The sequence below is a fragment of the Brassica oleracea genome, chromosome C5 (assembly GCF_000695525.1).
Source record: "Brassica oleracea var. oleracea cultivar TO1000 chromosome C5, BOL, whole genome shotgun sequence".
Lineage (NCBI taxonomy): Eukaryota > Viridiplantae > Streptophyta > Magnoliopsida > Brassicales > Brassicaceae > Brassica > Brassica oleracea.
In genome coordinates, this window is record NC_027752.1 from 14,354,105 (window position 1) to 14,365,069 (window position 10,965).

Below are 10,965 nucleotides of genomic sequence, written 5' to 3' on the forward strand. Positions count from 1 at the left end.
AAATATAATATGGAATTGTTTTAGTCAAATTTAATATAGTATGAACTGGACTAGTTGTGGAATTGTTTTTATCAAACTATTTATATGTTGGGAGTATTGTTTAATCATTTCTGTTACAGCATAAAGTTCTAATGATATATATATGGTCTGGAGTTTTAATGTACAAAACCTAGTATACTAAATTATGAAAAGGTAAACTTTTGTGGATTAGATTAGAAAATTACATATTTCGATTATGTATTACACAGTAGTATTTATATATTTATCGGGTTAATCATTTATAGAAAGGCCTATATATATTAAATTTTTGTTAACTTAAATTAAATTTTCTATAAACTATTTATAGAATAAAATTAAGACTTTACATTTCCGACAACAAGTCAGTCGTCAACCATATTTAATTCTTCGAACGTCAACATATTTAATATAACATACAAGTTGGAGATTTAGATATCTAATTATTCTGCCAACTATCTACCTTTTTTTTTTTTTTCTTCGAACGGCTATTCTATTACTCAAGCTTGAGGTGGTCTGAGAAACCAGACCGAAACAAAACAACCAATGTAATACAAGTCCCTATGGAAGGATCTCGCTATCTTAGCTAGTGAATCAGACGATACAATTTCCTGCCGAGGTACAAAAACAATCGAGAATTCCGAGAATCTTGCTTTCAACTTCATAAACTCCTCCAGCTCAGTAGAAAAGCTCGGCCATGCTCCAGGGTCTTTGGTCATCGTGATTAATTCCTTGCAGTCAGACCCAAAAGATTGGCATGTTGATACATGTAGCATACATTCCATTGCCCATGATAATGCTTCCAGTTCAGAATGCAGTGGTGAGATTCGACGTCGTTGATTTCTTGCTCCCAATAATTGTAGCACACCACTTGAACTTACCCATGTCCATCCATAACCACTAAAGTGTGCATCATGTGTTCATGATCCATCTATCATGCAGCGCTCGGAGATTGGATTCCTTACTGTGTTTTGTTCTTCCACCACCTCATCCGTTCTTTGATTTGCGTCAAACCAAACTTGGCATTCAGATTCAGCGTGTCTGACAGTTTCCAAAGGGTCTCTGTCAATTCCTTTAAAAAGTTTGTCGTTCTTCGCTTTCCAAATAAACCATATGATCCATGGATATAGGTCTCTGTCCAATTCTGGTTCTACAATATCATTCTTCCTCCAGAACAGGTAATCTATGTTCGTGAACTAACTTCCGCTTGGAAATATAGTCGGCGGCGTTGGGGTTGATGCATGTGCCCATGTCTGAATTGCAGGAGGACACTCAAAGATAGCGTGATTTACAGATTCATCATCTGCACCACATCGAGGGCAGTAATTATCGCATCACATATGGCGATGAATCAAATTACTCGTTACTGCTAGTTGGCCCGATGCCACCTGCCAAATGAGATGTCTCATTTTTGGAGGAGCTTTTATCTTCCAAGCATAGGCATGGAGCTTTGTGATACTAGGCTCCTTCGTCTCCAATGACTGTTCCTTTAGCAAATTAGTTGCCACCCAGTAACCTGATTTGACAGTGTACATCCCATTCTTCGTATAGCTCCAGCAATATCCATCTCGTTGATAGTCCTGGCTTATGGCCAGTGACTGAATCAATGGGATATCCTCCTGATGGACATAATTCTCTATCATCTCTGTATTCCATCTCTTTGGGTTCCCAATCACCAGACTGCTCACTGGCATCATTGGGTGAAGTACTGGTGCAATTGGCCTAGCTGCCTCGCCGGGATCGTTGGGATCCAAGGATCTTCCCACATCCTGATTTCATTCCCAGAGAGTACCTTTTGTCTAATCCCCAGCGTTATTAATGGCTTTGCAGCCATTATACTCCTCCACCCATATGAGGGATTGTTAACATCATTTAGTCGTAAAGGTGAGCTAAAACGAAAATATCGTCCTCTCAATACTTTTGCCAGTAAAGAGTCCAAAAATTGCACTAATCGCCCGAAAATTGCACTAATCGCCACAGTTGCTTCCCAAGTAATGCGAGATTAAACTCATGGATCATCCTGAACCCTATTCTTCCTTCTTCCCTTGATTTGCAGAGTTGCTCCCACTTAACCAGTGTATTCCTCTCTTCGGAGGGTTCGAGCTCCACCAGAACTGTGCAATGGCACTAGCTAAGTTCTCACAGGTCTCCAAGGGGAGAAGAAGGGTCGACATTACATACGTAGGTAGAGCCAGCAGTATAGACTTTATAACCACCTCCTTTCCTCCCCTTGTTAGCCATCTTCCTGTCCAGCCATTAACACGGTTTTCAAGACATTCCTTCAGAAAGGCAAAGAGCCTTACCTTCGAACCACTAATATCTTTAGGGATACCAAGATAGGAGCCCATTCCTCCGTCATTTGTAATTCTAGTTGATAGTTTCAGAGTATCCTTGACATGTCCAGGTATTCTTTTACCAAAGAGTAAGGAGGATTTTTCAAAATTAATGCATTGTCCCGAGGCTTTTCCATAGGTCCCAAGTGCTTTCATAACTTCATCGCATTCACGTGGCTCCGCCTTGCAAAAGAAAATGCTATCATCAGCAAAGAGAAGGTGGGATACCGGGGGGCTAGCACGTGAAACGCGCATCCCCGTAATCTTTCCTTGGTTCTCTGTATTATATGTTATCTGTGTTCCAGCAACAAAAGCTGACTGGGTTTCAGATATTCGATCTGGTAATTCTTACGTGCATAAGATGAATATGAAAGGAGACAAAGGAGCTCTTTGTCGTAAACCTCGTTGAGGGGTTATATTTCCTCTTGGTTGACCATTGAATAAGACATGGTATTTCACTGATGATACACATCGCATTATCCATTCAATCCATGTGTCTGAAAATCCCATCTTCCTCAAGACCGCACTAATAAATTCCCACTCCAACCTATAATAAGCCTTGCTCATGCCAGTCTTTATCGCCATTCGCTTCTCTATTCCCCCAGAGTTTGTGCGCAGAGCATGGAACATTTTCTGAGCTATCAAGACATTATATGTTATCTGTCTTCCAACATGTCACAATAAGTCTATGTAAATGTTCCATTAAGCCCATTGGCCATTGTGAAATTTACATAGACTTATTGGCCAGAATTGTGACATCTTGTTTGGCTTCTCCTTCTTAGGTAAAAGACATATATTTGCATCATTAAGCCCATTGGCCATTGTTCCATCGAAAAGAAACTCATTAACCATACGAGTTAAGTCTTCCTTCACAATGTCCCAGAATTTTTGGTAAAAAAGGGCAGTGAAACCATCCGGACCCGATGTCGTGGCCACGTTATCAGAGTAAAGATTATCGACCTTAGCTTTAAGATCTTCGATCATTTTTGCAGAGTTTATATCCCTTTCTCTTTTCCACTGAGATAATGCTTTTCTGCAGCTGGATATATGACCCATTATGCTTGCATCCGGGGAAAGATCAGAGGAGTTCCAGCCGTCTAAGATTACTTGTCTTATTTCTTCACTTTGTAACCAACACTTATCAAACTTGAAAATTTTCCTCTTTCTGGTTGGCTTAGATAGTATATCCGCAAGGACCGGACGATGATCTGATCCCCTCATTCTTAAGTACTGGACTTTGGAGTGTGGAAACTTTTCATGCCAGTCTTCATTGCCAAGAGCATGATCAAGGCGACACCGAACAGTGCCATTAGTGCGCTTTCCAGCCTATGATAGTTTGTTCCCAGTGCATGGGAATTCTAGCATTCCACAATATGATATCATTTGATTAAAAGAAAGAAATGAAGAATCAGATCGTATCCTCCCCCCTTCCTTCTCATGATGTCATGTGATTTCATTAAAGTCCCCTATCATAAACTAAGGCCCATCTTTAATTGTTGAGAAACGCGTAAGACGTTCCCAAACTTCTTCTCTTCTCTCTAGTACAGGGTCTCCATAAACAAATGTCATATAGACCTTTATTCCATTAATGACCACTTTTACATCAATCATTCGATTATTAGAAAATAAAACATCAACTTGAAATTCATCCATAAAAAATAAAGCTAAACCACTACTTTGGCCAAGAGGCTCAACGGTGAACAATTTATTAAATCCTAGGTCAGCCTGAATGTCTTGCAACAGCAGCTTCCTATTTTTAGTCTCAGAAAGAAACAAAAGTCCTGGGCGATGCTTCTGACACATCTCCTTAAGGCGTCGAACTGTGAGGTCGTTTCCTATCACTCGACAGTTCCAACTGAGCGTCTTCATTGACGATGGTGGGGCGGATGTTTGGCATCCACCGTACCTTTCTTTTGAACCGCTTTCGTTTTCCTCACAGCCGCTCCTTGCTGGTGCCCACTCTGTCCTCTCGCACCACTACCATGTCCTGATGTTGTCTGTGCATTTATCCTTGTTGAAGCCCTACGGCTTACAGCTTGTGACGACGAGAACAAGGAACGCGTAGCACTCCTCTTATAGCTTTCGCATAGTCATCTCCAGCTCCATCATCTCCGGAATTCTCCTTCGCTTCAATCAAAAGGATTGAATTACCATGTTCTGAAGCAAATACCGGCTGCGATATGTCCTGCTCAAGGGGCTCTTGATTTTCTGTCTGGTTTAGTTCCTCTCCGAGGAGATCATCTTCCTCCATTATCATTAATTCATTACCCACCGGAATGTCGTTCATATCCGCATCACCTATACGATCCTCCTCATCTTGTTCTTGTTCACTTAATGCATCAATCTTTAGAGCATCATATGGTGGAATAAGATCATCCGCTGTCCCAACATCCACTGTCGACTTGCCACTTCCTGACCCACGGTAAGTGACATTCGTGTCATCTCGTTTATGCTGAGACCTGTCTGGCTCGACCACACTCTTTCCTCTGTCCCCGATTGTCGTCCTTGGATTCATAGATGTTTCGATCAGTATCCCTATCCATACTCCTGACTGGTTCAACAATTCTCAGGGGCCTCTGTTTCTCCTTCCATTCTTTATCCCTAGGAGGGAATCGCTTTTCTTGTCCTTTATTACGTACTGACGAGTACGGATTGTATCGAGACTCTCTTGAGCTGTTGATACGATTTACACGGTTCGAGTGAGTTGATCTCTAGACTCTCGAAGTGGAACTTGACCCATCATTTAGAGACCTATAAGAAGTCTCCTCTTTACCACGTTCTGCATTCACACGAGATGCCTCATCCTGTCTTAGTTCTCTATCAAACTAACTATCTTTCTGTTTGATATTTAGGAGATTAAATATTTAATAAAAACTTATCAAGTTGGCCCAATTATTTCAGAGGGTTTGAATCTGAATGTAGAGATTATACGGGTTATTACAAGTGAACTTAAGAGTCAATAAGCATATAAGGTTAGTGCCTTGATAAGCCTATACATGGCAACATACCATAGAGAAGTTGTCGGCGCCCATGTAGATGATATTTCCAGAGAGGTTCTGATGTAGTTCGTGATGTATATCAGAAGGTGTGTCAAGACGTGTGTCAAGACGTACGACAGGACATCGAGTGGAGAAGCTGCTTACAAGGAGATTATCTAAGGTGATTGCGTGTGTAAGTGGAGATTGGAAAAGGAAAGAAAATATCGTGTTGAAGACAAATGACGTTTTCCATTAAGCAAATAGGATTTTCTTGGAGAAGAAATGTTACTTGGAGAGGAATAAGAAGTTTCCTTATATGGGAATGAAAGTTCATTAAGGTGCATTTAATGAACTTGGAGAGCAAGTCTACAGTTTATATATAAGGAGGGATGTGCCCTTATGAGAAAGACAGCACCCAGAGATTAAAGTGAGAGAAAGATTCATTATGTTCTTGGTGAGTGTCTGACGGAGTGTCTGACGTAGTGTCTGACGGAGTGTTCCGTTGAACTTGTTGTTGTTACGTTGGTGATGGTGTTACGTGTAGTGGAGTTGTCCGTTGTGGTGTGGTGATCAATCTGTACGTTGGTGCTGGCGTGCTCGTTGGTATCCTTGGTGTGCATTAGGTTCTGACGTACTCGGTGACGTACTTGGGTGAAGTACTTAGTGATGTACCTTCAGAGACTTGGGGGTTGAAGCCTAGACTCAGGGGGAGTTTAGCTCAAGATTGGTTAACCTTGAAGAGTTCATGTTATAGAAGAGAGCGGTGATTTAAGAGGGTTGTGCTTGTATTACGCGTTTGCGAATTGGTTGTAATTTGCTTTCTCATTCTAGTGAATTCGAATACTGGACAAGGTCCCGGGGAGTAGGAAACGAACCTCGTTAACAAACTCTGTGTGTCATTTACTTACTGTTATATATCTCTGACTCATCCGCACTTACAAGTGGTATCAGAGCGGGGCTCGATAGAGTTAACGACTAGTTTTGAGTAGATCAGGGTGAGTGACAGAGACTGCGTCAGGAAGTACGACATAGTTTGGAAACCCGTCTTGATGGAGGGATATCGAGAAGGGACTTCTATGACAAAGCCACCGAGGCTTGATTCATCTAATTATGGATATTGGAAGGTCCGTGTGCAAGCCTTCATTAGTGGTCTTGATGAAGAGTGTTGGAGTATAATTGGGACTGGTTGGAGTCCTCCTGTGATACTTGATGATGAGAAGGTTGAAGTTCTTAAGCCGAGAGAGAAGTGGACTGCTGCAGAGAAGAAGGCTTCAAGCTGCAATTCTAAGGCGAAGACGGCGATCTACAATGCTATTGATGTGAGCTACTTCAAGCTGATTTCTCAATGTGTGCCAGCTCAGAACGCGTGGAGGACATTGGAGAACATGTTTGAAGGTACTTCAAGTTTCAAGTAAACCAAGCTGGATATGTTAGCATCTAGATTTGAAAATCTAAGGATGGATGAAGAAGAAACCGTGGCTCTGTTTAGTGCCAAGTTGTGTGACATATCTAATGAGTGCTTTGCGCTTGGGAAGCAGTTCAAGGACAAGAAGCTGGTGAAGAAATTGAAGAGGTCGCTGCCAGTGAAGTTTAAGTCAAAGATTTCTGCTGTAGAAGAAGCTCAAAATCTGGATGAGATGGCTTTTGATGAGTTTGTTGGGATTCTCCAAGCCTTTGAGTTGAGCAAGGCGTATGGAGATAAAGATAAGAAGAAGGATAAGGATAAGGAGACGGAAGNGGTGTTGCTTTGAAAGTCTCACCTTCTGAAGATCCTATGGCGATGCTGTCAAGAAATCTTGCTGAGTATCTGAAGCAACATCGAGACAGAAGATACAATAGAAAAAGAGGTGGTTCGAGAAGATTACCATCAAAGCTACGATGCTATGAGTGCAATGGGATTGGACATGTTCGGTTGGAATGTCCAAATTTACAGAGGCACGATAAGAAGAGGAACAATAAGAGTGACTCTGATACTGATTCAGATCATGGTGAGAATCTGAAGAACTTTGTGGCGTTTACAACCTTGGGTTCTGTGAAGAAGTCTGCGGCGGAATCTGTGTCATTGTCTGTGTCATCATCTGTGTCAGGGTTTACACGTGGAGATGATGATGTTGCTGGAAGTGAGTATGATGCTGAGGGTTTCGATCTGGCTAAGAAGTATGAGACATTGTATGCACATTGGCTCACGATGGTTGAGGAGAATTCCGTTTTGGCTAAGGAGAAAGTCAAGCTAGAGGCTCAGATTGGTGAAGCATTGAAACATGCTTCAGAGAAATAAGAAGAAGCAAGACAAGCTAGAGTTCAACTTGAAGAAACTCAGAAAGGTCTGAGGATGCTTAATACTGGTACGGATCAGTTGGATCATCTTCTCAACATTGGAAAAATTGATCGGTGTGGTCTCGGGTTCAAGGGTAAATCTTCTAAAGGTGGATGTGTTTTTGTGTCTGCTGGTATGACAGAGAACGTAGCGACATATGCTACAAAACCAGTGGTTAAGAGTTCAAGAGGAACTGTAACAGACGGTAAAGCTACGACTGATGATGTGAAGGTTGCGACTGCTACTGCAACTGCAGCAAAGGCTTCTACTGTGACTGTCCCAAAGACAGGTGAAGTGACTGCGGCAAGGACTGCGACAGCGACTGCTGCAAGGGGTGTGACTGCTGCAGAGTGCACCTCGACGAGCTTGTGTTCCTGTTTGTCATCATTGTGGAGTTCGTGGTCATATTAGGCCAAGGTGTTTCAAGCTGTTGAGGGAGAAACATCTGATGAAGCAAACATATGGTATGAGGTTTCATAATCCAGTATGATATTGTGGTGGGTTTAATTCTGGTCATAGAGCTAATCATGGAAGGATAAGGCTCATGGATACGTGGTCTGGAAGATCTGGTCATTATGGAGATGGTGGAATGAGTTTTTATCCTCAATATGGAGGATGGCTGATGGGTGTAACACCCCCGAACCGTTTTAGACATCGGTCAGTCAGCCAGACAACAATCAAACAAGAATATGCCCGACCTTCCTCTACCAAGTCCGGAAGTGTTACGACGGGTTGAGAATAGACTTTCCAAGTCACAAAACATAATTCTGTAACCCAGAATATCCATTCAAAACTCGTTTCTTCTAATCTTCGGCCTAAGGCTTTGCAACCCGTACCGAATCATAGAGTTGTGTTAGGTTGGACTAACCTAATATAAGATTCAACACGTCGCGAATATAAAACATACTTTATTTCATATATATAAAACATGAAGTTCACAAGCCCAAAATATTATACATAGGATCCATGGACGCAGCCGAAAGTAAAACATACATTCATATATCTTGAAAACGAGTCTTTAGTAAAAGATGTCCAATCTACACCAGCTCCTACAGTTCCGCGAGCGCTATGGTCCTTTCTACTGGTCACCTGCAAAAGGATGTGAGGAGTGAGTGAACTAGTTTCACTCAGTGAGCCAGGGTTCCCTATCTAGCATATACAACTACCCGTCATTCTAAACCCCACCCCAAACACAAGCAAGACGGGTAGTTCAACAATCAATGTTCGAGATCATAAAGCATGACCGATTTAAGCAATAAACCATTAAACAATAATAAATCAAACACTCTTTATGAGTGTTATATCAATCAACCATATATATATATACTCCTAGGGCCCAACAAAATCATTCTTCCTACACATAAGGGACACCGGCAATCCCTTCACTATTACACCACACAGGCGTAGGCGCTCGGGAATCGCCCGGTCACGGTCCTCAATCAGAATCGCCGTGCCCCGGTCCTCTATCGGACTTGCCGGGGGCTGTCACATCCACGTGTGACACTCGGCCTTGGTGATCAAGCCAAGTTAAACCGAGCCCACCACTTTCCGGACCACGATCGACTTAGTGGTACCATTTGAGGAAGCAATGACCAGCAAACTACTACTAGAACCACCACGAGGTTCTCACACAACAGTACCAACACGAGGTACACACTATAACAATATATAATAATCACACAATCACAATAATTCGGGTGCTTAGACTAGTCTTGCTATCCACTTAGCCCAGACATCGTCTCAAGCCTCAGATCCACAAACTGACACCTAGACCGGTCCGGCTATCCTAGCTCGAAACCCAACCTCAATGTCTTGAATGAACTGGTCTAGGCTGATCATAACTCGGAAAGAACCTTCTTTCTCTTCTGGACAGTCTTTCGGAACTTCCCGGCAGTTTCTCGGTCTTCGAAAAATGTCTATACTTCTAAAGCACCTCACTTCTTTCGCTCTCTCTCTTTCTCTATCTCTCTCTCTCTAAGCAACGTTTTGGTGTGTCTTTGGTGTGTCTGAATGAGTAAAAATGAACCAGGGTAGCTGGGTATATATAGAAGTTGTCGGCCAATAAGAATGAGCCACCCGATCGCCTGTGTGTCGTCCTGCATGCTTCCGGTCGCATGTGTGGCGACACAGGGGCGTCCACTTGCCCTGTGGCATGTTCTATAGCCATGCCAGAAGAAACCTCCATGTTCAGTTGCCCTTCAGCATGTCTGGTGTTCATGCATCGCGACACACGGGCCTCTGCATGTCGGTTCGCATGCGCAGATCGCAGGTATTGCGACACCTCGTGCTTCTGTGTGTCGAGCTACATGGAAATGCTTCATGCACGTCTACACCTCCTTCTTTTGTTGACACTCAGCAGGTTTAATGGTTGAAACCACGTCCTGATCCCTTAGATCAAGCCACCTCGAGATTCTCGGTCGATTTGCGTGATTTCAGCCCTTCTGGTGAATTTTCATCCCACGATCAATCATGAATATTTTTCCGTTTCCAATCTGATGAGCTGAATATTTGTAATAAACTCCAGACTAACTTTAACCTTGAGGATAAATATTTCCCGAGCCTTCGGCTTCCCCGAGAAATTTCATAAAACCGAAATTAGGTTTTTTTTTTTTTTTCAAGACGGAGTATTACATCCTCCTCCCCTTATTAGAATTCATCGCCGAATTCTCTAAGGATCTGGTGATCCCCCTTCTTCCATCACTAAATCTTCGTGGAAGAACTCTGGATGCAACACTTTGAATCTTGATTCATCCTCCCAGGTCACAACTACACGGTTCCGCTTGCCCCAAAAAACTTGGACTTGAGGAATTTCTCGATTCTTCAATCTTCGTATCCGACGTTCACCTATTCGGATTGGTCCCTCTGGATAAGTGAGGTTTGTTTGCAGGTTTTCGATTTGCTCTGTCTCAATAGCGTTAGGATCATGAACATGTTTACGCAGCATTGATACGTGAAATACCGGATGTATTTGCATCTCTCCAAGTAGGTTTAGACGATAAGCTACCTCTCTGATTCGTTGTATAATCTGGTAAGGCCCAATGAATCTTACCATTAGTTTCCCGACCTTCCCGAATCGGTCCTTTCCTTTTTGAGCTGACACTTTCAGATAAACCCAATCACCAATACTGAACACCACTTCTCGCCTTGATTGATCGGCGGACTTCTTTTGTCTATCCTGCGCTTTCTTCATATTGGTTTGAATGATCTCCAACTTTTTCATCGTCTCTTCTACAATTTCGGGTCCAAACTTTCTTCTTTCTCCAATTTCGGTCCAGCATAAAGGTGTTTTGCATGGCCTCCCATAAAGCGCTTCATATGGTGC

General features: G+C 42.5%; 1 pseudogene; it reads left to right on the forward strand.

The window, feature by feature from the left end:
• Positions 1–7,100: 7,100 nt before the first annotated feature.
• LOC106344577 lies at positions 7,101–8,133 on the forward strand (annotated as a pseudogene).
• Positions 8,134–10,965: the final 2,832 nt, after the last annotated feature.